This window comes from Eulemur rufifrons, chromosome 2, assembly GCF_041146395.1.
Source record: "Eulemur rufifrons isolate Redbay chromosome 2, OSU_ERuf_1, whole genome shotgun sequence".
In the NCBI taxonomy this organism is placed as follows: Eukaryota; Metazoa; Chordata; class Mammalia; order Primates; family Lemuridae; genus Eulemur; species Eulemur rufifrons.
In genome coordinates this window covers 26,865,450-26,892,364 of record NC_090984.1, presented here as the reverse complement: position 1 = coordinate 26,892,364, position 26,915 = coordinate 26,865,450, and the positions used below count along the sequence as shown (strand labels likewise).

Here is a 26,915-nt window from a genome sequence, read left to right as displayed (position 1 = left end):
TCTCCAACTGCTGTGATGCTTTTAAGAGTCTGAAGGCACTGGAATCCTTGTTTCCACCAATAAATGGTTTCTTCCACTTTCTTTTGGTGCAGTACCACTTGAATTTTACGTGTGTCAAGTTATGGCTACAAAGCCATTGTCCTCTTCTCTTTAGGTAATGTTAGTGCCTAATAATTAGTAGAATGTAAGTTTTCCGATTTTCGTCCTAGAGTAGGAGTAGACTGGACTACTCTCAACACGCTCATATTAGCTATCTATTGCTGTATAACAAAGGATCCCAAAATGAAATGGCTTCAAACAATCAACATACATTATCTTGCACGGTTTCTATGTGGAATTTGGAAGGGGCTTAGCTGGGTGGTTCGGGCTCAGGGTCTCTCACGAGGTTACGTCAAGGTGTTGGCCTGGGCCTGTAGTTATCAGAAGGTTTTTACAGGGGCTAGACCGGGGTTCTCAAGATGGCACATCCACACAGTATTGGCTGGGGGCCTAAGTTTCTTGCCATGGAGACCTTTGCTTAAAGACCCTTATGGCTTGCAGCCGGCTTCCTCCAGAGTGAGTGATCAAAGAAAAAGAGACCAAGGAAGAAGCTGCAATGCCTCCTACAACCTAGCCTCAGAAGTCACACACTGTCACTTCTGCCATATTCCATTTGCTAGAAGTGAGTCCCTAGGTCTATCTCATACTCAGGGGGAGGGGAATTAAGCTTCACTTCTTGAGAGGAAGTGTATCAAAGAATTTTGAAACATATTTGAAAACCACCATTGTTCTCCTGATTTTCCCTCTTTGTGACTGGCTATCTGCAAAATGCAAACCAAAGTCAGGGGTTTAGTCTGGGGTCAGCAAATGGACAGATAAATACCATTCCCTTAATCTTGGGGTAATTCACACAGAATTTCACTCTTCCAAGCTAATCAAATAGGTGCTCTCCCAAAACTCTAAAAGGATGGAGTAGAAGCTGGGTCTGAGAGAGCCAGATTTTTTCTTCTACCTTTTTAAACAATGCTATCTGCTGTGCCCCTCATGAATATGCAGTGACCAGGAGGTAGCTTTTCTCAGGCTATGCTCAGAGAGTTGGACACCAGTAAGGCTTCTGAACAGGGACAGAACTGTTTGGTTGTACTCATCTAGACTAATAGGTCAGAATGCAGGCAGCAGATGGTAAGACCTGAGTAAGAAGTTTGCAGATTCTATTCCGCTTGTTGGCAAAGGCCAGTCACAGATGGTGACAGTGAGGCTATGAGTAGATCCCAGTTCTGGGATCAAGCAAGTGCCAAAACCTCACACTAAAATCATCCACATTACCACTGAGAGATGCGCAGGATCCACAGGCAGAACTCTAGGCTTGGATATCTGAAACAGAGACCACAGTGATTCTGGCTCCTTGGTAGCTCTAAGTGCCCAACAAGAGGAAGGAAGCACCTGGTACCAGATGAAGAGGCTGTGGGAACAGAGCATGACTGTCAGGCCACAGAGTGAAGCTTCACACCATAAAGACAGATGGTGAGAGGGGTGCCCCCATCTGTGGCAGCTTACTGCCTTTTCAGTACTCATATTGCCTGTGTACCCTTCAAATGGGTCTCTTCAAGAGCTTCTATGATACTTCCAAAGCATTTTTACTTAAAGTCAAATTTAAGTGTTCCAAGCCTTACTCCAGGGTGAGAGTACTTCATAGCTTTTCTATCTTCTCACATTTTGAGACACCAAGTTTCTGATACACTAATTAATAAGGGAATCATAGAATGGTATAATTTATGACACTGAGCATCAGAAAAATGATGTCACATAAGGATAAAGTCAAGAGTAGAGTTTTCTTTCCAGTACATTCCTGCCATTAAGACACCTGTGTGAGTACAGAGGAGGTAGGAAGCATAGAAAAAAACACGGACTCATACTTCAAGATATAGATTGACTCTACATGTCATTTCCCTACTAAAAAATTCAGTGGCTCTGCTGGTACTACCTTTAGATGCAGGCAGGAGGAGCCTGTCTTTAAAGGGCTCTGCTCTGCCCTTCTCCAGCTGCACCCCTGCATACTGAGCAGGAGTCCATTGAGCCAAGGAGTGTGTCCACTGGAGCTGTCTTTATCCCTTCAGACCTCACTCCAGGTACCCTGGAACCAGAATTCCCTGCTCAAATGGCCCTGAGCAACTTCCAGAGCCTGTGTGGGATTCTCCCCTAGATCCTGAGGTATGAACCCCTGGGCCCATGGAAAGGCCAGGAAGTGATGGTTTTGGAAGGGTAAAAGTGGGAATGGAGCTTGGGCATGTGGGCTGGAGTGTCCATGGGATAGGTGGTACCTGGCAGAGTGGTGCTGAACTGGCTATGGGCAGCAAAGGGGGAAAGGCTGCTCCGTGTGGCGATCAGCTCTGCCTGACCCGACTTTTTCCAGCAGGGAGCTCTGAGGAGTCCCAGAATTCTAAATTCAAACCTGGCCTTCCAAGTTGTTATGAAAGTGTAGTAGTCAAGGCAAGTCTCACTCTGTTGCTCAGGCTAGAGTGCCATGGCATAAGCCTAGCTCACAGCAAGCTCAAACTCCTGGGCTCAAGCGAGCCTCCTGCCTCAGCCTCCTGGGTAGCTGGGACTACAAGCAAGTGCCACCACGCCTGGCTAATTTTTTCTAGTTTTAGTAGAGACAGAGTCTCACCCTTGCTCAGGCTGGTCTCAAACTTCTGACCTCAAGTGATCCTCCCACCTTGGCTTCCCAGAGTGCTAGGATTACAGGCGTGAGCCACAATGCCCAGCCTCAGAAGAATATAATTTTTTAAAATCTCACAGTTTGTTATCTTGTTTTACAACTTTTACATATTTAGACATTTGATATGTGGGCTTCTATGTGTATGTAGTCTTCTCATGGGCCCTACCAATGTTACAGTTGGTCCTGGGGTCCCATTTAATACAGAGTCAACTCGAATCAGTTTGGCCTGGTTTTTAAGGCCTTTTAATATTTGATTTCTCTCTAAGCTTATCTTCCACTACTCTTCTACAGGAATCTATCAGACTGATCAATGCACAGCCAGGCTTGGCCCACATCCTTTTATGTGTGTTCTGGTTCATAATATTTTTCTCCTCTGAAAGGCCTCCATGTCTGCCCTGCATTTATATGGGCCAACCTACTGTTTATGACCCAGCTCAAGCCTCACAGCCATATCTCCTCCCTCTGGACTCTTCTAACAGCTTTTCTCAGAGCCACTTATTGGCACTCAGAATGTGCAACCGTGTGTAGCCATTTTTCATATTATGAACAAGGTGTGGTTATAAGATAAGGAGACATCAATATGCAACAGTTTTCAAAGCAGGAAAGGAGACAGAAAAAAAAGTCAGAAGAATAGCTATAGAATCAGGAGAATGTAGTCAGGCAGGTACTAAAGGAGGAGACGTCAGCATTGTCAACAGGCTGAGAGAAGTCACTGGGAAAGATACCCCCCAAATAGATCATTTATCCATTAGGAAAGAGGTCTTTTGTACCCATTGAGAGAAAAGCAGATTGTGTGGAAAAAGCAACATTGTAGTGGGAAAAATAAGAGATGAGAAAGTGGAGACAGCAAATATACTTCAATGTTTCTCAAGAAGTGTGGTTCTGAGAAGAGAGGAGAAGGCAGTTTGAGTGGGTGGAAGAGGTAGGGTGGTTTTGTTCCGTTCAAAGGATGGTGGAGACTGAATGTGTCTGTGGGAAAAAGGACTTAGGTTAGAAGAAGAAATTGATAATGGGGAAAGAAAGGATAGCTGGATAAACAAAATCTGGGAACGGCTGCGATCCAGTGCACAGGTGCAGGGCTTAACCTTCATGAGGAGAAAGGGCACTTCTTGCTGTGAGTAAGGCAGGGAGGAGGGAAAGATGAACGAAGGCTACAGGATAGGCGTGATAATGAAGAGAATGGACTCAAGCCTAAAGAGATTGGCTGTTATTCCACAGGAAAGGCTAAGAAAGCTGAATTTTCCGGGGCAGGCCCAGATTTTATATATTTAAATATTACAGTCTTCATTCATTCCTTTCACATTTATTCAGTGCCCTGTGTGTGCCAAACACTACTGGGCACTGGGGTCTACTTTTCGTGTATTTTTGGAATTTGCTATGTGGGTGACTCAAATGAGATTTACTTTTTACCCTTCTAAAAGGTAGAAATAAATGCACGAATCAGAAGAGAGTCCTTTGTCAGACCAGATGTCCCGGGTTGGGATTTGGAAAACACGGGCATCTTAACAATGGCTCCCTGTTTGAGGTGAAGAGGGAGGAGAGGCCGAAATGGGGAGAAACGGGACTCTGCACTAAGTGGAGGTCTAGGCGCAGGCAACCCGAGGCGGTGGGCCCTCAACCTGGAACACGGGAACCCCCTGCGCGCTTCGGTTGCTGTAACCAAGGGTAACAGCGCTTTGGTTTACACCAGTGTGAAGACCGGCCTCTTCCCTAAACCAGGTGTAGCTATGGCGGCCTAGCAGAACCAGACACAAAGCCAAGCCGCGTCATCCAAGCTACTTTGCCCCGAACGCCCATGGCCCCCAACTACTTCGGGTCACCACTGCCCTTGCCCGTGGTTTATTGATGAGGGGCGGGGGAGGGGCGGGGCGAAATACCTTTTCCCTCTTAGAATTGGTCGTAGCGGATTCCGAGTTCCGCCTCCTGCGCCGCCGCCGCCAGGCTGCCAGGGCTGTCACTCTAGGAGCCCCGCCCCCGCCCCTCCGCCGTGGCCCCGCCCCTCGCTGTGGCTGCGATCTCGCGGGAAGAGCGGCAGGCACGGCCGTGCTCGGTCTCCCGGCTGCGCGCGGAGCGGGAGGGCTCTCCTCACACAAGCGCTTCCTCGCCGAGAGGCTGGAGCTGCGGCAGCGCAGGCCTGAGCCGCCCCTTCTCTGCCGTCTCCTTCTCGTCCTCAGGGCTCCCGGGTCCGCTCGCCCTCCTACGCTGCTCAGGTAAGAAGGCTCCGAGCGCGTCTCCGCTGAGGAGCGGCGGCAGAGCCGGGACGCGGAGCAGCCGGGGCAGGCGGGCTCCTGACGGGGGCGGCTCCGGGGGCTGCGCGGCGCTGCCTGGTGGGCGCGAGGCTTGGCGGGGTTCGGGAGTGCGAGGGGCGAGGAGGCGGTGCTGTGGGATCTGGGTGCGGGCGCCGAGGGGCGGTGTAGCGGGTTCCAGAGCTCTCGAGGTGAGGGGGCAATTTTCTGGGGGTCCTGGGGCTCTTCCGGCTTGGGATGGCGGTGGGTGGCGGCACAGAGGATCCCAGGTCTTTGGAGTCGAGGGAGATTTATCAGGGTCTTGAGGTTCTTTGAAGTGGTGTACTGGGGTTCCGGGATAAGGGGTCTGTTTATTGGGGTCTCAGACTCTTTGGGGGCGGAAGATGCAGTTTAGCAAGGTCCTGGGTCTCCGGGGGCAGGTCGTTAGTGCTTGGGGGGTCCTTTGAGCAGGCGTGGGCGTCTGTTTCGCATTGCTGGGACGAAGCAGCAGGGTATCAGGGTTCTGGGAAGAGGGATCTGTTGATCGGTGTGTCCGAGTGAGAGGGCGATGTATCTATCTGTTCTGCAGGGGCTGGGGCCGCCTTCCTGGGTTGTTGGGGGCGGAAGGGTGTAAGGCGACCAGCGTTTGTACTGGGCTTTCTGCTTTGCCGAGAGTGGGGCGGTCACTTGGCATGGTCTCCAGTCTTTTGGGGGCGACGGGGCGAGTTAGCGGGTCCCGGGTGATCTCTCCGAGTGGGCGCGGCTCAGCGGACGCTGGGTCTTTTGGGGGCGGGAGGGGACTTTAGTAGCATCAGGAGCCGGCCCATTAGACAGTCTGTGGCTGGTCAGCATCCTGGAACGTTTTTGGTCAGGTCTCTTTCTCTCTAAATGAGATTTATTCTGTGCTTAGTTAGAGGATTGATCGGTGTTGTAGCCTAGTTGGAGAAATAGTGGGTTTGTTCTGCAGTTTTCTTTTCTCTGCCCCGGATCCCTGTGGGGGCGCGCTCGTCTCGCTGGAGCTCTGGGAGCTAGCGAGGTGGCAGCACCTTAGGCGGGCATGTGTCTGTAAATTCTTGAGGAGGCGAGGCCCCGCAGATTGAGCGTGGCTACAGCTCCTCAGCCACTGGAAGCTGTTGAGGGTGGGGAAGGCTGTGTGGTTTTGGCTTCCTTTGCTAGGTGGTCTGCTTTGCTGATCCTGCATTATTAGATCTGTTCTGAAGTCTTGCCCAAGTATTAGGCAGAGTCAATTCGTGCTGTGAAGTGTGTTCTGCGTTCTCTCTGTCCTTTGAAAAACATTCTTGGAGAGAGATAATTTCAAGTTCAGCCACCAAAAAACATTGGAATTTGAAGTCCCAAAGCTAGAGCTCTGCAAAAGCATTTGCAACTTGTAAGGATGGCTAACAGAGCTCTTTTAGAGATTGCTGCTTAACAGTTTCATTGTGCTGTACAGGTGTCCTTAGCTTTGGATCTTTTGCAGAGTTCTTGGTAACTAGCCCAGACTTAGCTGGGTGGGATTTAAATACAATGACCTGTATGTATGTGTATGTGGTTTAAAAATAAACGAATAGGTCAGAAAGTCTGTGCTTTTGCCTGACAGTTCTTTTGGTTAGATAGCTACTCTATCACAGAGGCCTGTAAATGAAATCTACAGGCAATGGGCTCTGAACTCATAGTATTTCTGTAAATCTGTAAACTGGAGTTGACAGACAGATTTTTTGCTGAGCAGATATTTGGTTGGAATGATAGCCCAAAACACCCTAAGCAGATCTTTTTTCCCCTGATTTTTGAGAGAAAGACAAATGATAAATTAAGCAGGTTTCAGAAACTTTTAAAAAAAGCTTTTATGATTTCTAAGTAAGCATAGACAGATTAGGCAACAAATATTTGATTATCTGCTAGGTGTCGCAGCTCTAGTGGTACAGTGATTCCAGCTGTCATGTGATTCTCTAAATCAAGACGGAGAGGAAGGCAACAAATAAATACATTAAAAAGTTGTGATGTTGCTAAGGAAGAAATACATGAGATACTTGGGGTTCAGCTCTCTCTTTTATTTTATAAACCCTGCATGAAAGAAATATAATTGATGTGGGTTGTGGTAACCAGAAACCAAGGAAGATAGTGATCTGCCTTCTTCATTATTAAAGAAAGATTAAGTTGTGATCAGTAGAGTTTAGGCATTAAATATATATAGACTCTTTGCAGATGCTTGTGTTATGTAAGCATTAAAAAGTCTGTAAGGATACACATCAAACTTAACCATGTTTGGAGGATTCTTCAGGAGGGAACTGCAGAGAATGGAAGGGGGGAGCTGTTTATTTTTATACTTTTATATTAATCTATTTCAATGAGCAAGGATTACTTAAATGCAAATTAGAGAAGTCCAAAAATAAAAGCATTTTGGTTACTATGCAAATTGGTGAAATGTACAGTATTTATAAGGCTTTTGTCCATGTTGCCACTTCCACCTATGTGTACTAATGAAGGAAAAATATACTTAAAATATATAAAAATTATAGAGGGGCAAGGTAGGGTGCATAGCACAGCAAAATAAGAAAAGACAGAGATCTAGGTAAAATGTCAAAACATGTTAAGGTTGTTGGATATTTTATTATATAAAGATAAATTAATGTTAGGTCTTTCTTTTTTCAAATTTAATTGTTTCTTGAGTTTGAGAAAGGAAGTTTTTAGATTTCCTAAAGAAGAATACGGTGTGCTTTTGTGGCAGGGGAGTAGGTGTTCCTATTGTGGCACAAACTTCAGGAAGAGATTTCTTTTTGTCAAACATATACACATATAATAGATATGTTTTTCTTGTGAGGCATATGAACCATAAAAATAGTTTTATGATTTCATTAATACACTGCTGAAAATAACAGTACCAAAGTGTCTTTTGAATTATCATTTGAAATTCTAGAATCATAAATGTGATATACTAAAACAATTTGTAGAAAGGAAATCATAAGACATGAATTCCAGTCTTCACTGTGGTGCCTATGGTGTGACCTTAGATAATTTCTTCATCTCTCAGGGCCTCAGTTTTTAGATATCTCTATTATATCTATCTCTTTATGTATATATCAAGAGTAGCCCTGCTAATAATCAATGTAAACTTCAGTTGCAAGGATTATACTGCATTGGTTCTTATGTTGCAGATCTGCAGTATTATATATACAAAAAGGGAGAGATACCATAGGAGTAGCTAGTTCTCAGGATACAACTAGTTCTGCATAATTTTTATATATCGTATCTAATTTTAGAAGCCTCTTCTTTTTAAGATATGTGGGAATTATTTAATTCCAGAATATACATTCATGAAGGTAAATGATTTCCTTTAGATAATTTAGCTTTATCTGTTAAAGCATTATTATTTTTATTTCTGATCCCTGGTTCTATAGTGGAATAGTATATGATAATGTTATATCCTCATTTAACTGTGGATGTAGAGTGAGGTCACTAGTGTTTGCCTGCAGACTTGACCCCCTTTAATCCATCCTTACACTACCTCCAAGGTAATTTTTCTATAATGCAAATCTATTCATTCCTTCTTTCTTAAAACCTATGCTTTATTGGTCCCAACTCTTTATCATTGCAAGGCCTTTCATCATTTGGCTCACCTTCTGCATTTCCTCATCATAAATCTCAAACTCCAGTTGTACTAATAGCAGCAGAGCAGTTTACTGAATGAGCCATGCTGTTTCCTAACTTAGAGCCTTCACATATGTTCTCAGCACGGATTAGAATACCTTTCCTTCTCTTGTCTTGGTGGCAAAGCCTACTGATTTTTCAAGATAAAACTTAAACACTTTCTGCTTTTTAGGTGTTCTGTGTCTTCTGGTCCTCCCTCTTCCCACACCACTAGGTTGTTCACTCACTGTATCTTGTCCATTCATTCACTTGTATTCATTAGTGTACTGTAATTATGTCTCTCTTTATTCCTGGACTTAAGGCAGGTTTATATTTGTCCTATTATCTTTTGAATTCATTTTGCTTGTTTACACATAGTTGCCTCTCATAACATGTTCGAACTCTCAATGTCAAGATTAAGTGTTCATAATGTCTGAAATGAGTTAAACTCAAATCTCAGTCTTGTCCTATTTTCCTAAATTTTGAGCGTCTCTAAAATATCTTATTCTCTTGCCCCTATGACACAAACTGATACTAGAACTGTAGTTCTTAGATTCGTATTAAGGAAGTGACTTCTAGCACTATAGGAGTTAAAGGTTATTTTGTTAAACTTGCAGGAAAGTCTTGTAGAATTTTGAGGCAGCCATTAATCTCTACCTCTAAAATCGCTAGGAGAAATATTAACTAGTTTGGGTATTTCAAATTTTGGACATAAGCGATTTGGTAGATATTTTACCTTGGCTGCTTTTTACTTAGAAAATGATAGTTGCTGATGTGTGTAGGTTTTTATATTGGCTTAATAATTGCTTTACATGCAGTGCCTTTAATTTTCAAAACAAATTTTGAAGATTTATAACTTGCTCAGGGTCATTACCTACTAAGGAGCAGAATATGAGTACATCCAGGTCTGATTGACTCCAGGTATTGTGCTTTTTCATAATATTACACTGCTTTCTGAATATCACTGCTGATTTGGTGTTTAAAATTATTAACATATACTTTATTCATTTTATAAATTGAATAAGTATATTGTAAGGTTTATTCATTCAGTTCTTCAAAAAAAAGCTAAAGTAGAGAATTTGAGATTGATTGGATTTAGAGCCATTTAATCCAACTCCATCATTTTAGCATGTGAGGAAACCCATAGTCAAGAGTTAAATGGCTGCTCAAGATCACATAGCTAGTTGGTCTATAAGATTTTCTTTAAGCTGGTTGTGAACATTAGTGTTGTGAAACCATTATTTCAAAGGACTGCCAGATGCTTGATTTTCCCTGCAAGGGGGAAAAAAATCCTAGAGAAAAGTGATGTTAAGGATCTGAAAGTCTTAAGGACATGGCTCAGAGAAAATCCTGACTTTGTTTGGATCATGACACATGAAGACACCTCAGTGCCTTTATTCATGTGATTCCCTAATCTTGGTTTCTTTCCTTCCTCTTTTTTATTTATAAAAGTCTGTGCACAGTTTAGTGATTTTATCCCTGTTGAGTTGTTATTAACATCGGCCTCACCAGTAATTGTTTAAGTGACAACCATGGACCAACTAATAGGAACACAAAAATGGATGAAATCTAGTCACTGCCCTAAAGAGGTTTGGTTTATTTGTTAGCAGGAGGTGGTATATATTTAATTGCAATGTAGTATATAAAGATGCCATGAGTAATATAGGTCTAGCAGTTTACAAAAGGGTAAATGTAGGCTGGGCTAGTGGTTACAGAAGTTTCTATTTAGAAAAGATTTGACTTAAGTAAGTCTTTAAATGAAGAATTGGAGTGGTATGGAAGGAGGAAAAGACTTGGGGAAAGAACCGCTGTCTTTTTTTTTTTGTTTTTTTTTAATCTGAATTTTAGCTAATCTCACTCTTGCTCACTTCCCTTCAGCCACACTCCTCACTGTTTCATAAGGCCTGGAACATGTTCTTTCGAATATCCCATGTTTCCTTCCCTTGCTTCCTTCAGGTCTTAATCAAAATATCACCCTTTCCATGAGGCCTTTACTGTTAACTTTGTTTAAAAGTACAACATCCCTTCCACACATACTCTTTGATTCCTCTTGCCTACTTTGCTTCCTTTTTGTTTGTGCTTTCCAACATAATCTATGTTTTTATTGTCTTTCTACCCCTACTAAAAAATGTAAGACCCACAAGGACAAGGATTGTTACCCATTTTAGTATCTTCTACAAAGTAAGTGCTCAGATTTTTGCTGAATAAGTGAATAAGACAAGGGCACTTTAAAGCAGGAACTTAAAGAACAATTTGATCTAACATTCTTATTTCTTCTTTTCTTTCTTTCTGGCAAGCATAGAGGAAGAACTTTTCCTCCTGTGTTTCTTTTTTTTTTTTTTAATTTGATAGGACTGTTAAAATATGTAAAAAAAAAAAAAAAAAAAAAAAAACCAACCAAAAACAGTAAAGTACAAAAATTGTAAGTGTACAGCTCAATGGATTTTTACATATGTAAACATGTAACCACGAATCAGATCAAGATATAGAACATTTCCAGGACCTTAGAAGCCTCCTTCATGCTCTCTCCTAGTCAGTGGCTTAACCAAAAGTAACCACTTGTCTGACCACTATCACTATAGATTCGTTGTGCTTTTTCGTGAATGTCATACAAATGGAATGAAATCATTCTTTTATGTCTGATCTCCTCTGTTTAACATTATTACATCTGTGAGATTCAGCCATGTTTTTTGAGTTAGTTGTAGTTTATCCTTTTCATTGCTGTGTACTATTTCATTGTGTAACTATTAATATGTATTTATCTGTTCTACTGTTGATATTTGGGGCTGCTTCCAGTTTTTAGTTCTTGGAAACAAAGCCAGTATGAACAATTTTGTACACGTGTTTTGGTGGGCATAAAAATCCATTTCTTGGCTAAATAATTAAGGGTTAATGTCACTTAAATATATAATAACATATGTCTCCAAATATATACGCACACACACATATACATAATTCTTAATCTCACATCATTCTTAGCACATGCTAGATGAGCATTAAATGACTGAAGATGAATTATTAGCTAATCTTTTACTGTGAGATTATCTCAAACTTATTAAAATAGTCAATAACAGGTTTTTTTTCTCTGCTAATAACATTGATGAAAATCCTTGTGCATAATCTTTCTCCATACTTGGTTTTTTTTTAGGATAAGAATAAAAATGTTCAGTCAAAAGATAAGACCTTAAAATAATTAAAGATGTTACTATATTGCTTTTTAGAAAGATGCCAACTTATATGTTAATATTGAATATTAGTTTTAAAAACCTTTTCTAATTTGATAAGCAAAAGATCTTTATATTTCTTTGATTATAAGTGAATTTGAACATTGTAAATTGTTTTAAAACAATTTGATATTTAAAATATTTATATTTAAAGATTTTTTAAAGAATTCCTCAGGTACTACCTTGTAAGGTAAAAGATGGTTTAACTAGAATTAATGTTATATTATTACGGTTTTTCCTTTTAATAGATAAATTAAATTTTGAATAGTTATTACATACAAAAACATACAAAATTTAAAGATCCAAACAGTTGCTTTAGAGAAAACCACTGTTATCAGTTTCTTTTCTTTTGCATTTTTTCTGCCCCCCAACCCCAGCCAAAGTTATGGAGTCTCTATTGCCCAGGCTGCAGTGCAGTGGCACTATCATAGCTCACTGCAGCCTCCAACTCCTGAGCTTAGGCAATCCTCCTGCTTCGGCCTCCCACGTAGCTGGGACTACAGGTATGCACCACCATGCTTGGTTATCAGTTTCTTATGTATACTTCTAAAGATCATGTATATGTGTGTGTGTGTGTGTGTTTGTACATGTGTATCTAAATGTATGGATGTATAATATATGTGTGTGTGGTGTGCATGTATATTTGCCAAAACATCAGATGAATTATGGAGACCATTCATTAAAATATTGCCTGCTTAGATGTGGTATTGTGTACTAAAAATTAGAAAGGGTCTAAAAATGATTAGTATCTGGCTACTGGCCCAAAAGGAAGAAAAACAGGGTCTGGCAGCATTTGGCAGTAATTTTCTATAAGACAAGTGCCCTTAGCTCTTTTTATTATTGGATTGGTTTTTTGACAATATAGAACTTCTGTTTATATTATAGTACTGATTCTATAGTACTATTCCAAAATGGAAAGCCAGGTTTTTGAAAATTAGACAGTTGACACCTGAAAGAAACTCTTTAACTGCAAAAGCTATTTGGAGGTATTTAGGAAAACATTTAGGGGAAAGATGCTTTATTCTTAGGCATTTTAGGATTTATTTCCTTGACATTACAGTTTTAGCAGAACTTTTATGACTTTGTTGCTTAACAATGAGAGTTTGATCTTGAATAATTGTAAATAAAATTCTTTATTTTCTTCAACTTTTATTTACCTAATTTAAAAACCTGTCAACCTTGATATAAACATATTTTTAAAAAGATTTTCATGCTAATAGTATAGTAGTCATTTGTCTCATATCAAAGATCTTTTTGAGCTTGATTTGAATGTCACTACTAAATAAGTGATTTGAGCAATAACACTCAGAGGTTTTAATTGGATTCTGCAGAGTTTTAATGGTTTAGGGAAAATATACTTGTTTTTGGGATAGATTTTTTTTAAGGCCCTTATTTTCAAAAATAAAATTTTAGGATGATTATTGTTTACTAAATAATTGCGTGGCCCAGGAGAAGTAAGGGTATTATAAGAGTTCCTATTTATTAGAATTTATATAACCTATTAGAGATAAATTATAAGGCTATTGGGGCTGCTGAAAGAATTTGTACCTATTAGTGGTTAGTAATATTTGGTGAATTTTAAGAATTTGTCAGAGGTAGGAAGAGATCATCTTGATTTTTTAAAAAATGTTTAATTTTGAAATGGTTATATCTTTATGGGAGAATTGCAAAGATAGTACAGAGAATTTTCATATACTGTCTACCCTTTACTCAGCTTCCCCTAATGTTAACATTTTATATAATCCTGTTACATTTATCAAAACTACGAAATTCATCTTGGTTTTTTTTTTTTTTTTCCTTTTTCTTTTCTTTTCTTTCTTTCTTTCCTTTTTTTTTTTTTTTTTTTTTGAGACAGAGTCTCGCTCTATTGCCCTGTCCCAGAGTGCAGTGGTGCAATCTAGCTCACTACAACCTCCAGCACCTGGGCTCAAGCAATCCTCCTGCCTCACCCTCTGGAGTAGCTGGTACTACAGGTGTGTGCCACTGTACCTGCCCTGATTTTTAAAAAAGAATTCAGTGAATCTTTTTTTGAATACCTACTATGTGTAAAAGAGTATTTTAGCTGCTGAAGTATATACAGTATTGGAAAACAAGTAATGGTTGCAGATAATAATAATAATAATAGACTGGTGAACTTGGGATCATTCCTTGAACAAATTCTCAAACAGATTGTTGAACACATGTATTGTTGGTACTTATAAAAGAAGACATCGATCACTGGGAGCCAGCACGGGTTCACAAAGAACAAAGTCATGATACATAGCCTCAGTTCTTATAGGGTAAGTAAACCAGTAGGTATATCAGGAGATATTCTGGCCATAGTATATATAGAATTATTGCTATATTTATTGTATTTTTAATTATGTGCTGTACACTGGGTTAAATGCTTTTACATAGGTTGTCTCATTTAGTTCTTATTTTACAGAACTCAAGCTTATACATGTTTTATACCCTCAAGCTTATACATGTAGCATTTGACAGCCTCTTATGATGTCTTTGTACAAGATAGAGAAATATGGTCTGAATAATTACATAGGTAGGTGGATTTGTAATTGATTAAAAGGCCATATTCAGAGCTAACTGATTAATGGGCTGATGTTAAAATTAAACTGCAGTATGTTCTCAGTGGTATACCTCAAGATGCTATTTTCCCCCATGTCCTGTTTAAGATTTTTATAGTTACTCTCCAAATTCTAAGGGAGTGCTTTTACATGTACAGAATCAGGACCCCTGCCCCTTACTTTTAATAATTAGGATGACAGTCTGTATTATTAAAAGTTTATATTTGATGTGTATATATTTGATAGGGACAAACAAAGGCCTATGATTGAATATTTTATAAAAGTCTGCACAGGTACAAGGTGGGAATCTTGGATGCCTAACAGTAGTAGATGTTTTGTTTGTTTTATGCAGAGGTGTGTGCCTGGGTGTGTCTCCTTACTTGTCTGAAGTTGGCGAGTTAGTGGTTTATTATAATTGTCCCAAAAGTTTACACCCACTTAAGCTACATTATTTTGAAGCAGGTTGTCCAAAACAACAGTTGATTATCCTTTTCTCCTCTGCATCCTGCTTGGTGTTTTCAGTTCTATTTGCTACATTTTAAGGAGGACATTGATAAACAGTGTATGCAGAGGATAGTAATCAGAATGAAGCAGTGTCTTGAAACAGATACTTGCAAAGTAGTTGAAACATTTAAGGTTGTTCAGCTTGAAAGAAAGAAAACTTTAGTGGGGTATATGGTAAGGCTTTTCACATTGGGTAATTGGAAGATCTTTAATGTACTTCCTGACTCAAATATGTTATTCTGTGAAACACTTGAAGGGATGGTATGTAGAAGGATTAGCATATCTTTTGCATTTCCAGAGGATGGAACTAGGAATAATGAATTAGGGAAATATTGGTTCATAATGAAGAAGACCCTTCTAACAATTGAAATAAAAATGGAGTGAACATTGTCTCATTGAGACATTAAAGCATGTATTGAGTAGAGTTCAATCAAGCTATCCTCTAAGGACTTTTCCAACTCCAACCTTTTTTTTTTTTTCTTCTTCTTGTTCATTGGTTATAATTCCAGTTGGCAAAACATTTTCTTGGGCACTTCTCACTTATTCTTAACACCTTATGGCTTCATATAGTATCGTATGTTAGTAAGGAAAACTATACTTTCTTGACTATCAAGTCTTAAATTAGAATATGAAATAATTTAACTAGATGATTTTTTAAAAGTTTATTTACAATTCCAAAGGAAACAAGATTTTAGTCTTGTTTTAGAAATTTCACAGATTATGTAAAGCTGCTTTTAAATATGGTAGCATAAGTATCATTAAATTCAAATACTTACAATTTTTCTCTTCTGCATATCAAAAAATAATATTAGTGCCAAAAACTGAAAGCAAAGATTAATAGCGTCTACATAATTTAGTTGTTTAAATTCAAAATGAAACAACCTATTTTATTCACTGTCTGTTCCTTGAACAAACCAGGAGCTTGTTTTGGACTTCATGACCTTCATATTTTTAAATACTAAGAGTACTCCTTTTCTTTAAGCCCGTCTGAGGCCTAATCTTCAGGACTTTCCCCCATCTACATTATTAAAAATCATCTTAGGTTCCTCTATTCAACACTGGTAATTTTCTTTCATTTCTAACACTTTGGTATTTTATTAGTACTCTATCATATACTGTTGTGAATTGCTTACAAATTGCTTTATAATATGTGAGGTTTTTTTTTTAATCAAAAAGATTATAAGCCCTCTGAGGATTTCTTCATGGAGCTTGAAAACTATTTAATGAAGTTAAAATTTAGAGACTTGGTTGAATTTCAGCTAATATCAAAATACTTAACAGCATAAGAAAAAGCCTATGCAGAATTTCCATATGTTTAATTTCTACTTTTATTTTCATTATGATCTTTATTGTTTGTCTTCATCTAATGTATTATAAAGTCTACAGATAATAGTAATGTATCCATTTAAAATTAACAAATGAGAAAAAAAATCTTCCTTCATCCTGACACTCTTAATATCACCATCTCCCAAATTTTGGAATTTCTCTTTAGTTATTTTTCTAAGCATATGCCAATTTCCTTAATATTAGCCCTCAAAAATGGCAGATAATTTTAAAATGCTTATTTCAAAATGAAATTTCTTATACGAAATAAAGAAAAATCAGGAGATACATTCCAATAAATGTATTTACTGTACTGGTGGTATACTTTTTACTTTGTCATACTAGTATGAACACAAAAAAGTTAAATTAAAAAATTAAAAAATATTTATTTGAGAAGCATGTCTGTGACATCTAATTGAGCCATAGATGAAATTAGTTTATACTTATCAGCTTCATTTTCTATATTCTCCATTCTCCGTGCAAAACCAGTGAGTGTTCCAGACTTAGCATGTTTTAAAATCAAGCCAGCATTGTCATATTTTGTTTTGATTGACTTTCACTCAGGGGAAGGATGGGCCCATATCAGAGATCTATTTGCCTTCTTCAGCGAAGCTAATGACATCCTTTTATGATGGGCTTTCACTGCTTCTTCATCTGGGGGCCTCTCTGCAATGTAAATTGCTATTTTCCAGTTATCATGCTATTTAAATTTTAAAAAATAAAATTTCTGAAGACATTAAGGAAATGTGTGAACTTACTGAGCATAACTTTAGAACCCTTGAATAGAAAAACATGAAAAGACAACTAGGGAGATGAATATACTGGCTGGGAAAGCTCACATGGTACTAAGTCGTGTAATACTATGCTCATTTGCTTATTTTTAGAAGCTAAATGTCCCTTATATACTAATGCTACTTCTCTCAAATAATTGTACTAATGAAGATTTGATAATTCAAAGCCACTTTTTGTTTGGCATGGGATGTGATATTATATTTGTATTACCACATTAGAACATAAAAGGAGTTAAATACTTGTGTGGTCTAGTAGTTTTCAATGGAACCATTTTTTTTTTTTTTTTCAAATTCTTATGTGGCACTGCAACGTAGAATACAAATAAAAAATAATATATTTGTGTAACTTTAAGTACACATTTATAACCTTAGTATAAAGTCAATCAAGTATGGATACATTGAAGGTAGGCTCATAAATTGTATTTATCTTCATGGGATCCTATTGCTTACTATTTTATTCCCAACACTTAACAGTGTCTAGTACATAGCAGATTCAAGAGATACTGTAGTGAAATAAATGAATGAATGACTGATGCCATTTTGATGTACTCAGGAATTTGAAAATCTAATAATGGATGCTCATTGTAGTCTCTCAGTCTCTACATTGCATTTATTTCTCTAATTTGTTTTGCGTGTACGGTGTCTACCACAACTGGAAGGTTGTTTTGGTTGGTTCTAGAGGCTCAGCTTAGAATCAGGATACTCTGCCAAATTGAACTATAACTAAAAAAGGAGAAGTAGAAAATGTTTGTTTCAGAGCTGAATTAGTAAAAATATTAACATTTGCTTGTGTTCTTTGTGATAAATATAAATGAGATAAAACAGGAGGTAGCACGATTTATTGATAATTTCTAAAATAATAGTACTATATGTTATGAGTCCACCTTTGTAACAGTTTCACTGAGGTATCATTGGCATACAGTAAACTGTGGATGTTTAAAGTATACAATATGATCAGTTTTGGCAGAGGTATAATACCTGTGAAACCGTTACCACATTCAAGATAGTGAACATAGCCATCTCCAGAAGTTTCTTCATGCCCCTTTGTAATCTTTCCTTCATGCCCCTCTAAACACCCACACCCCATTATCTCAAAGTAATCATTGATCTACTTTCTGTAACTGTGGATTGTTTTGCATTTTCTAGAGTTTTACATAAAAAGAATTATACAAGGCCAGTGCGGTGGCTCACACCTGTAATCCTAGCACTTTTGGAGGCTAACATGGGACGCTTGAGGCCAGGCGTTCGAGACCAGTCTGGGCAATAGTGAGACCCCATCTCTACAAAAAAATAAAAATGTTAGCCTGGTGTGGTGGCGTGCGCCTGTAGTCCCAACCACTGTAGTCCCTGTTCAGGAGGCTGAGGCAGGAGGATTTCCTGAGCCGAGGAGTTTGAGGTTGCAGTGAACTATGATGATGCCATTGCACTCTAGCCCAGGCAACAGAGCAAGACCCTATTTCAAAAAAATTACTTAGTATGTGCTGTTTTCTTTTCTTTTTGGAGTTTCTCCTTTGCTGCATGTATCAATAATTTATTCCTTTTAGTAGTAATGTTCCATTATATGGATATACTAAAATTTGTGTATCGTTCATTTGCTGATGAACACTGGGTTATTTACAGTTTTATTTACAAATAAAGCTGCTTATGAACATTAGTGTATATGTATGGACATATGTTTTCATTTCTCTTGGTTAAATACTTAGGAGTGGAATAGCTAGATCACATGATAGGTATATGTTTTAACGTTTTTTGGTGTAACATTTATTATAAAGGAATGATTTTCTTAATACACAAAAAGATCTTGTAAATCGATAGGAGTAAGACCAAAACCCCAACAGAAAAATGGGGAGAGGACAAAAACAGGCAGTTCATACCAAAAGAAATACAAATGGCTTTAAACATAAGAAAAGATTTCTGGAAAACTGACAAAAAACTTCATACATTATGTAAAATTTAGACTTCTTGAGCCAAACTGCTTGGCTTTGCATATTCTCTCACTTAGAATGTGATTAAGTTACTTAACCTTTCTTGTCAGTAAAATGGGGATAAAATAGCAATAATGCCTACCTCAAGGGATTGTTATGAGAATTAGATGAATTAATGTATGTGTAGTTCTCAGAACAATATCTGGCACATAGTAAGTGCTCTATGAGAGTTAATTTTTATTGTTATAAAAATGCAAATTGAACAATAAGAGGGCATTTGTCACTTGCCAGACAGGGATTAAAAAGTTCAATAATATACAATTATGGCAAGGATGTGTAGAATTACTAACTCACTCTCATGTAGTGAGGTAGGATTGTAAATTTGTGCAGTTTCTTTGGAGAACAAGTTGACTACTTATTGAAATGATAAATGCTCAAACTTTTTGATTCAATTTTAAAGAATTTATCTTTGCTCATTATAATATTAATTATATTGCCAGAAGGCATAAATGACTCTTAATAGGGGTGTGGTTAAATAAATGATGGTATAGCCACACAATGAGATGTCACATAGCCATAAAAAGAAATAAAAAAGGAGCACTTACTCATGAGCTCATCTCTAAGACATTATTGGGTAAAAAAAAAAAATTGCAGAACAGTATTTATGGTATGCTGACATTACCATAAAAAAGTAAGTTGTGTATGTGTGGGACAAAATACACATACATACGCACACATTAATGAACACAATTTGCTTCAAGATACATAGATTTTTCTGGAAGGATACACAAGAAAGGGAATAGTAGTTGCTTCTGAAGAGGGACTGAAAAAAGGGGCTAGGAGATTGGAAATCTGAGATCTCAGTAAGACTTTGGTTGAGTTTGGCTGTGTACATTTTTATCATTTTTATAGTGCTTATTTTTTTGTTTTTGGTCAAGAGTGTATTACTTAAAAATTTCTTTTAATTTTGTAGTATGTAATTATAGATTAACAGGAGTTGGAAAATTAGTATAGAGAGATCTCATCTACCCTTCATTCAGTTCCTTCTAGCAGTGACATCTTACATAACCCTAGTACAGTATCTGTTTTAGGCCTGTTTCAACTTTCTGTTGGTCTCAGAAAGCCCAATTCAAACACCTTTACATAATAAGAAATTTAGCTTAACATAACTGCAAGTTCAGAGGAAGGGTAGGCTTCAGGATTATTTAATACCTTAACGAAGACACCAAGGATTCAGATTCTTTCCATTGTTCCACGCTGCTATCCATAGTGCTAGCTTTATATCAAGGCAGGATTCTCTTTGTAGGTGTACAGTGTTTACCAGGAGGGAACCATGTGTTTTATAAGTAAGAAAAAGTCTGGCTTCCTCCTAACAGAAAGAACAAACTTAACCAGAGGCCATCAGCAAACCTCTTCTCATGTCTCGTTAGCATGATTCCTCCTCATTTCTGAATCTATTTCTGGCAGTGAGGATAGACCCACCTTTGAGCTAAAGTTAGTTGTCCAAGTTGCTGCCGCTCAGAGTATGGCATGGATGTTGGAAAAGACAGTCATAATGTCTACTACAGTATCTGCCTTGGTTGATTGTAATGCTCTGAGGTTTTTTATTCATTCTTATCTGATACATTTTTATAATGACTTAAATATGCTTAGTCGTATTTTATTGGTTTCATTGCCATGTTGAGAGCTTTCTATCTTGTAGAGTAATATAACAATTATTAAGCATTCCTTTCTGAAAAAAAAGAGAAAAAATGTTGGAGTAGTGATTGGAGATAGTTGGCAAATTTGAATCTGTACCTCCTTATAACCAATAATTTTTCACCTCTTTCACCTCCAGAAATTGACTTAGCTACCATTTACGTAGAGACTTTAGTGATTTGATTTGTATCTCCTTTCTTACAGTCAAAAATTGCCTGAAGCATTATGGTAAAGTAGAAAGTGGGCTGGATTATGATGAAGGTTCTCATTAATTCTAGCTCCACTGCTTTCCAGTTATGTGTGATCATGGGCGAATTGCTTTGTCTCTCTGACCTTCCACTTTCCTTTTCTGTAAGCTGGAGAGAACTATCTACCTTCTCACCAAGTTGTTTTTATTGGTGTTAAATAAGCTAATATGAAAGAAATTTGAAAAATATAAAATAGCACACAATTTTAAATTGCTTTCATTATTATACTAATTAAAGGCTAGACAGTTAAAAGGAGGAAACTTAACCAGGTTTAAAAAAATAGTTAACTTAGATTCTGATTATCTAAGGTATATCAGAAGATAAGGATGTGTGCAGCTTTTTTGAAGTTAGATGCTTAATGAATAAAAGAAAGAAGGCTTATGATAGAATATGTATTTGAATGCTTGATGCTAGTTAGTGTGTCCTAGTAACTAGTTTTCATATGTTGTCCAGAATTTTTTTATTTCAAATTTTTGCCCTGTTTTTGTTGTTGTTGTTGTTGTTGTTAAACCTGTTTTTAAAATATCAACTGCAAGGTAGATTGTCAACTATAGGGCTTTATGTAGCTTACAGGATGTGATAGATACGTTTACTTATTTATGCCAGTTATTGACTGCTTTCTCATACGTACTCCGTTCTTTTCCTTTCTTGGAATATTATTCTTTTGAAGAACTCTGAGTTTTCCCACTGAAGTGTGGGTGGAGTTTGGTTGTTGTTACCAGTGGAGATGTCACATTTCATTGCTGAGAACTCTGAAGAGCAAAACTTCATATTTGGAGTTGAATGAAATTAAGATGACAGTAAGGAATTTGGCTTTTAAAAAACTACTTAATATTATTAATATATATTCATTCATGTCTTAGGTTACTGTTCATGTTGAATCCGAATATGTTAAATTGCACAGTATTAACCGTAGTTTCTGTATCTTATTACTATTGGTGAAACAAGGTATATATGATCATGCACCTTTTTGTTTTGGGCTAGTCACTGTTATCTGTCATGTTGGATTTGGGGCAATACCCTAGTGTTACCATATCTTTTTCTTTCATTAATATATAGGAGATACTATATATACACATTGAAGGGAAAGGGGAACTAACATTATGTTGACTTTGTTTCTATGCACAAGCATACCAAATATTTAACATTTATACCACTTAATTTCACCTTCAACGTGATGAGAATTATTATCTCCATTTTACAAAAAGAAGCATTGAAATGTAGAGATTAAGTTAATCCAAAATTATTATAGAGGTATAATCCCACTCCCTTGCTCCTTCTCACCCTCATTGGGCACTTTTCCTACTTTCATTTAATTAATAGAACTTCTCTTTGAGGAAGCTGTTATTCTCATTTTGCAAATGAAGAAAAGAGTTAACATGAAAGTACAATTTAAAAAATAAGAAAACAAAAACATGTGTACTACATTAAGGAATAGAACCTTACTTATATAAAAGGTTTTTTTTTTAAACATTGATTCTCAAATGTTAAACCAACCTTGCTTTTCTCATATAAACACCACTTGGTCATGATGTGTTGTGCTTTTTACATGCTACATATTGTTGGATTTGATTTATAGACATGTTAAGAATTTTTGCATCTACATTCATAGGTGATTTGGCCTATAGTTTTCTCATAATATCTGAGTCTGGTTTTGGTACAGGGTAGTCTTATAGAATGACTTGAGAAATGTTCCCTTCTCTTCAATTTTCTGGATGAGTTTTTTAGAATTAGTATTATTTCTTCCTTAAATGTTTGGTAGAATTTACCAGTGAAGCCAGTTGGGCTTGGAGTTTTCTTTGTGGGAAGATTTTTAACTACAGTTTCAATTGTTTTAATAGATACAAGATTATTCAGGTTATCTGTTTCTTCTTGAGTGAGCTTTAGTAGTTTGTCTTTCAAAGAATTTATCTATTTCATCTAAGTTGTTTGCTGGATTTTGTTGTATTACTTTAAAGAATGTTGGAATTTTTCTGCTAAGCCACTAAGTTACTTGCACAGAAGTTTGGTCTTTTCAAGGCTTTTTTTTATGCAGCTTCAGGGACAATCTAGAGTAGTCTTTATGACTAATTTAACCTCATTTCTAAGGCATGGGCCTTTAGAAGTCACTGATGGCTACCCTGCAATTCAGCAAGATTTCTCCACTTTGAATAGTAGGAATTTTAAGAATTCCTGGCCCTTTGTGAGCACTGTCAATTGTTGATCTTATAACTTCTTGGTAATTTTTCCCCCTAAAGATTGATCTTTACTTTACCCAGCCTCTTTGGGTTTCATTCTTCACATGTGTGAATCGTATTCAGCCAAAGAGCTAATAGGACCCCTATGCATATTTTAGGATCTCTTTCTTTTCTTTATGTATCTCCCCACTCAGATATTCTGCTCCTTCTTCCCCCACATTCTGACCATCTTGGCCTCCTTAAACTCTGATATGGGTCTTTTAAATTCAGCAATATTGCTAGGTTCTTATGGGGTTACCTCTCTCTGTGCCATTGTTTGGAAATTACCTCCAGGCAGAAAGCTGGAGGGCTCTCTCATTTATTGCCCTTTTGGGGCAATAGTCTGGGATCATAGACTTGTGCTGCCTTTGTTCGGTGTCAGAAAATAGTTGTTTCCTGTAATTTGTGTAATTTCTAGTTGTTTAGGCAGAAGGGGATTTTCAGATCATCTTTGTCCTCATAGTCAGAAGTAGAAATCTCCCGGTAAACACTTCCAGCATTTCCATTGACACCATAAACTTTTTCCTTTTCCAAAGCAACTTCATCTCGTAGTATGTGTAGAAATGCCAAAGCCTCTTGTTTTTTTCTTATTATGTTCAGAAGATAGCCATGATGAATGTGATCAGGATCTCAGACCTTAGATTCTGCTCGGGTACTTTTGGTAGTCATAAAAATCTCCAACTATGCCTATGATGAGTACCTATATATGACTGTGGATCAGGGCTCCAACTAGGGTGAGGAAAGTGGGACACTTAAGGTATAAAATTTGAGGAGACACTCTCAGATGCCAATCCTGTACTTGCACTACCTGGGGAATCAGTGCCTCCTTAAATTTTGTGCCCTAGGGGCCTTGTTTGCCTCACTCTAGTCCAGGCTTTCCAGACAAAGATCACTTTCATTACCTATGGCATTAGTCCCAAACCATTATTAATTGGATCACCTTTATTTTTTTAGAGTAGGTATAAGTCCTTTTTAACTTCATAGTTAAATTATTTTAACTTCTCTCCAACGATCTATTTTCTTAACTGTGATAAAGTCTGATGTAAAATGTCAGTCCTTAGTATTGGCTGAGAAATGAAAAGAAAGAATATCCAAGGTAGCAAATACTGTTCCACAAAGCCAAAACCATGTGTACTGAAGCCTTACTTATTTTTAGTTTAGTCTGTCTTGGCCCTAGAAACCAGTGGCTCTCCTCACCTAGCTCAGATCCCATTAATTCCATGTGGGCTATTGCCCACTAGGCATGTAGCTATATTTGCAGTTTGAGAGCCCCAAGTAAGCCTGCCTGGGCTTCAGAAATGAATCTAGATTTCTACTAAGAGGAATTTTAATATGGACAGGGGACATGCACTTGGGCTCTGATGTTGGGAAGAACAAAGCTTTTAATCTCACATGAAATGTACCCTTTTTGAGTCTTTTGGCTCTTGACCCACTTTTGGATTGCTTTAGGGTGTTCATGCATCTGGAATGATAAAGGAATCTCTCTTTTCTTAGAATATTAAAGGAGACAGGAAGAAGCCCAGCTGAAGTTAGTCATGGAGCCATTTGTTTATCTGAACCTGAGCTAAATCTTAGGGAAAAGGGAGAAAAAAGGAACTCATCCTTACTCTTTTTAGTCCAGATTACCAGGATTTCTCAGATAGGGATCTAGTATGTGTTCTAGCAGTAATAAAAAGTGATTTTACCCAGAATTGTCTCTGTTAAATATCTTCCTTTGGCACTTGAGGTAGTATTTGTGTCTGGTTGATAGTTCAAAGGTTCTAATACACTGATCCTTTGTGCAAAAAGTTACCATTAATTTCATGTTACTACATGTATACTTTGAATACTCATATTTCTGTATTTTTATTGACTTCTTGGGCTTTTTTCCTTAAAAGAATAAGAATATTACTGTATTTGTACCATCGGCAAAGCACTTTTATTATGGATGGGAATGTGAAAATCACCAATCCTGAAGGAAGACGCTTATATAGTCAAGTCTTTGTAGACATATACAATGTACCTTTCTTTAATTACTGTGTGAGGTAATATGTTGTGATAGAAAACAGTGAACTTGGATTCAGAAAAACCTAATTATAGTCTAGGTTGAACTGCTTATAGCTTTGTGGCCTTGAGCAAGCTAGTTAATCTCTTTGAGACTCAATTTTTTCCATCTGTAAAGTATGTGTATGTATGTGGGAGGTAGGGGAGGATGTGATAATATCTGCCTGCCTATTATGCAAGTCAGTGTGAAGATCATAATAAAGATGTGAAAGTACTTTGAAAAATGTGTAAAGCACTATACAAATACAAATGTAAAAATTATATTTATAAAATTATCTTAGCTCAATGAAGTCTTGTTTTTATTTTTGGGAAACTGTAAATATAGTTTCTCATCTAAATATTTTTATCACTGATAGTTTAAAAGAAGGGAAATGAAAAATATGTATATTGGTAAAGGGATGGAAACACATATTATCATAGGCAAAGGTTAAAAATTACTTATGAGTTTATAAAATCTCCTTAGATATTTTATTGTTTGTATTAATAAAATTTGAAATTTTTACCTATCCTTTCTTCTACTCCTGGACTTTGAAAATCCTTAACAGTGATTCTGTGATATGTTGCATGTGGATTTTCTACCTTGGATTATCCATGGAAAATTAGTTTTTAAAAAATCAATTTGGTTACACCTTGTCTAAGAAAATTCTGTACTATTCTTCTTCTCCTGATTAGGACTTTTCAGGGGAGTGCAAACTAATATAACCCTAGTATGAGTATAATTAGGGTGTTATATCTGTCAGAACATAAATCATAATGATTGCTACCAATATGGCTAAGATCATACTATGCGCAATACTATAGGCCTGTTTGAATCCTATGCCACCTGTAAAAGCTTGCACACTTTTGAAGTTGAAAGACGAATAGTCATCTTCTCCCTCTGTGCTTCAACCCTATTGGACTACCTACAGTTTTCCAAACTGACCGTTATATTTTCTACTTTGATGCTTGTGACTCACAATTCCTCCCTTTTAAAGAGCTTCATTGTCTGTGCCCTTCCATAAACATATCCTTTCTTATGTCCCCAACATAACCCTCACATGTATACCTCTATCAAAGCACCTAAAACACTTTATTATTATACATTTATTTATATGTCCCACTCATTACTATATTTTTGATACCTTGTTCTGTCTTATTACTCAACTCTTGGTTCCCAGCGTTTTTATTCATTGCTACATGCCTGCATTAGTTAACTATTGCTGCATAACAAATTACCCCACAGCATAGCAATTCAAAACACACAGTTATTATCTCACAGAGGGTCAGGAGTCCAGGAACAGCTTAGGTGGTAGGTCTCTTGCAAGGTTACAGTTGATGTATTGACAGTGCCTATAATCTCATCAGAAAGTTTGCTGTGGAAGGATCCACTTCCTAGCTCACTCACTTGGTTATTGGCAGGATTTATGTCATCTCAGGCTGTTGGCCAGAGGCCTTCCTCAGTTCCTTGCCTCGTGGACCTATAGAGCATCTCACAGCACAGCAGCTGGCTTCATCAGAGCAGGCAAGCAAGAAGGTAAGAAAGAGTGCCAGTGAAAAAAGTGCTAGCAAAAAGGACATCACTTTTTTTTTTTTTTTTTTTTGAGATGGGGTCTCACTCTGTCACCTAGGCTAGAGTGCTGTGGTGCAATCATAGCTCACTGTAACCTTGAACTCCTGGGCTCAAGTGATCCTCCCACCTCAGCCTCCTGAGTAGCAAGGACTATAGGCACACACCACCATGCCCGGCTAATTTTTTTTTTTACGCTTTGTAGATGCAGAGTCTTGCTGTGTTGCCCAGGCTGGTCTCTAACTCCTGGCCTCGAGCCATCTTCTCGCCTTAGCCTCCCAAAGTACTG

The 26,915-nt window shown here is 37.7% G+C and overlaps 1 protein-coding gene across 2 annotated transcripts in view; it reads left to right on the top strand.

Annotated features, from left to right (window-relative positions):
• Positions 1 to 4,753: 4,753 nt before the first annotated feature.
• GLCE (glucuronic acid epimerase) overlaps positions 4,754 to 26,915 on the top strand; it is a 95,628-nt gene continuing 73,466 nt past the window's right edge. For both annotated transcript variants that reach the window (XM_069458286.1, XM_069458294.1), the window contains exon 1: positions 4,754 to 4,908. The gene's annotated coding sequence lies outside the window, so the exon portion shown is untranslated. The remainder of the gene's footprint in view (positions 4,909 to 26,915) is intronic.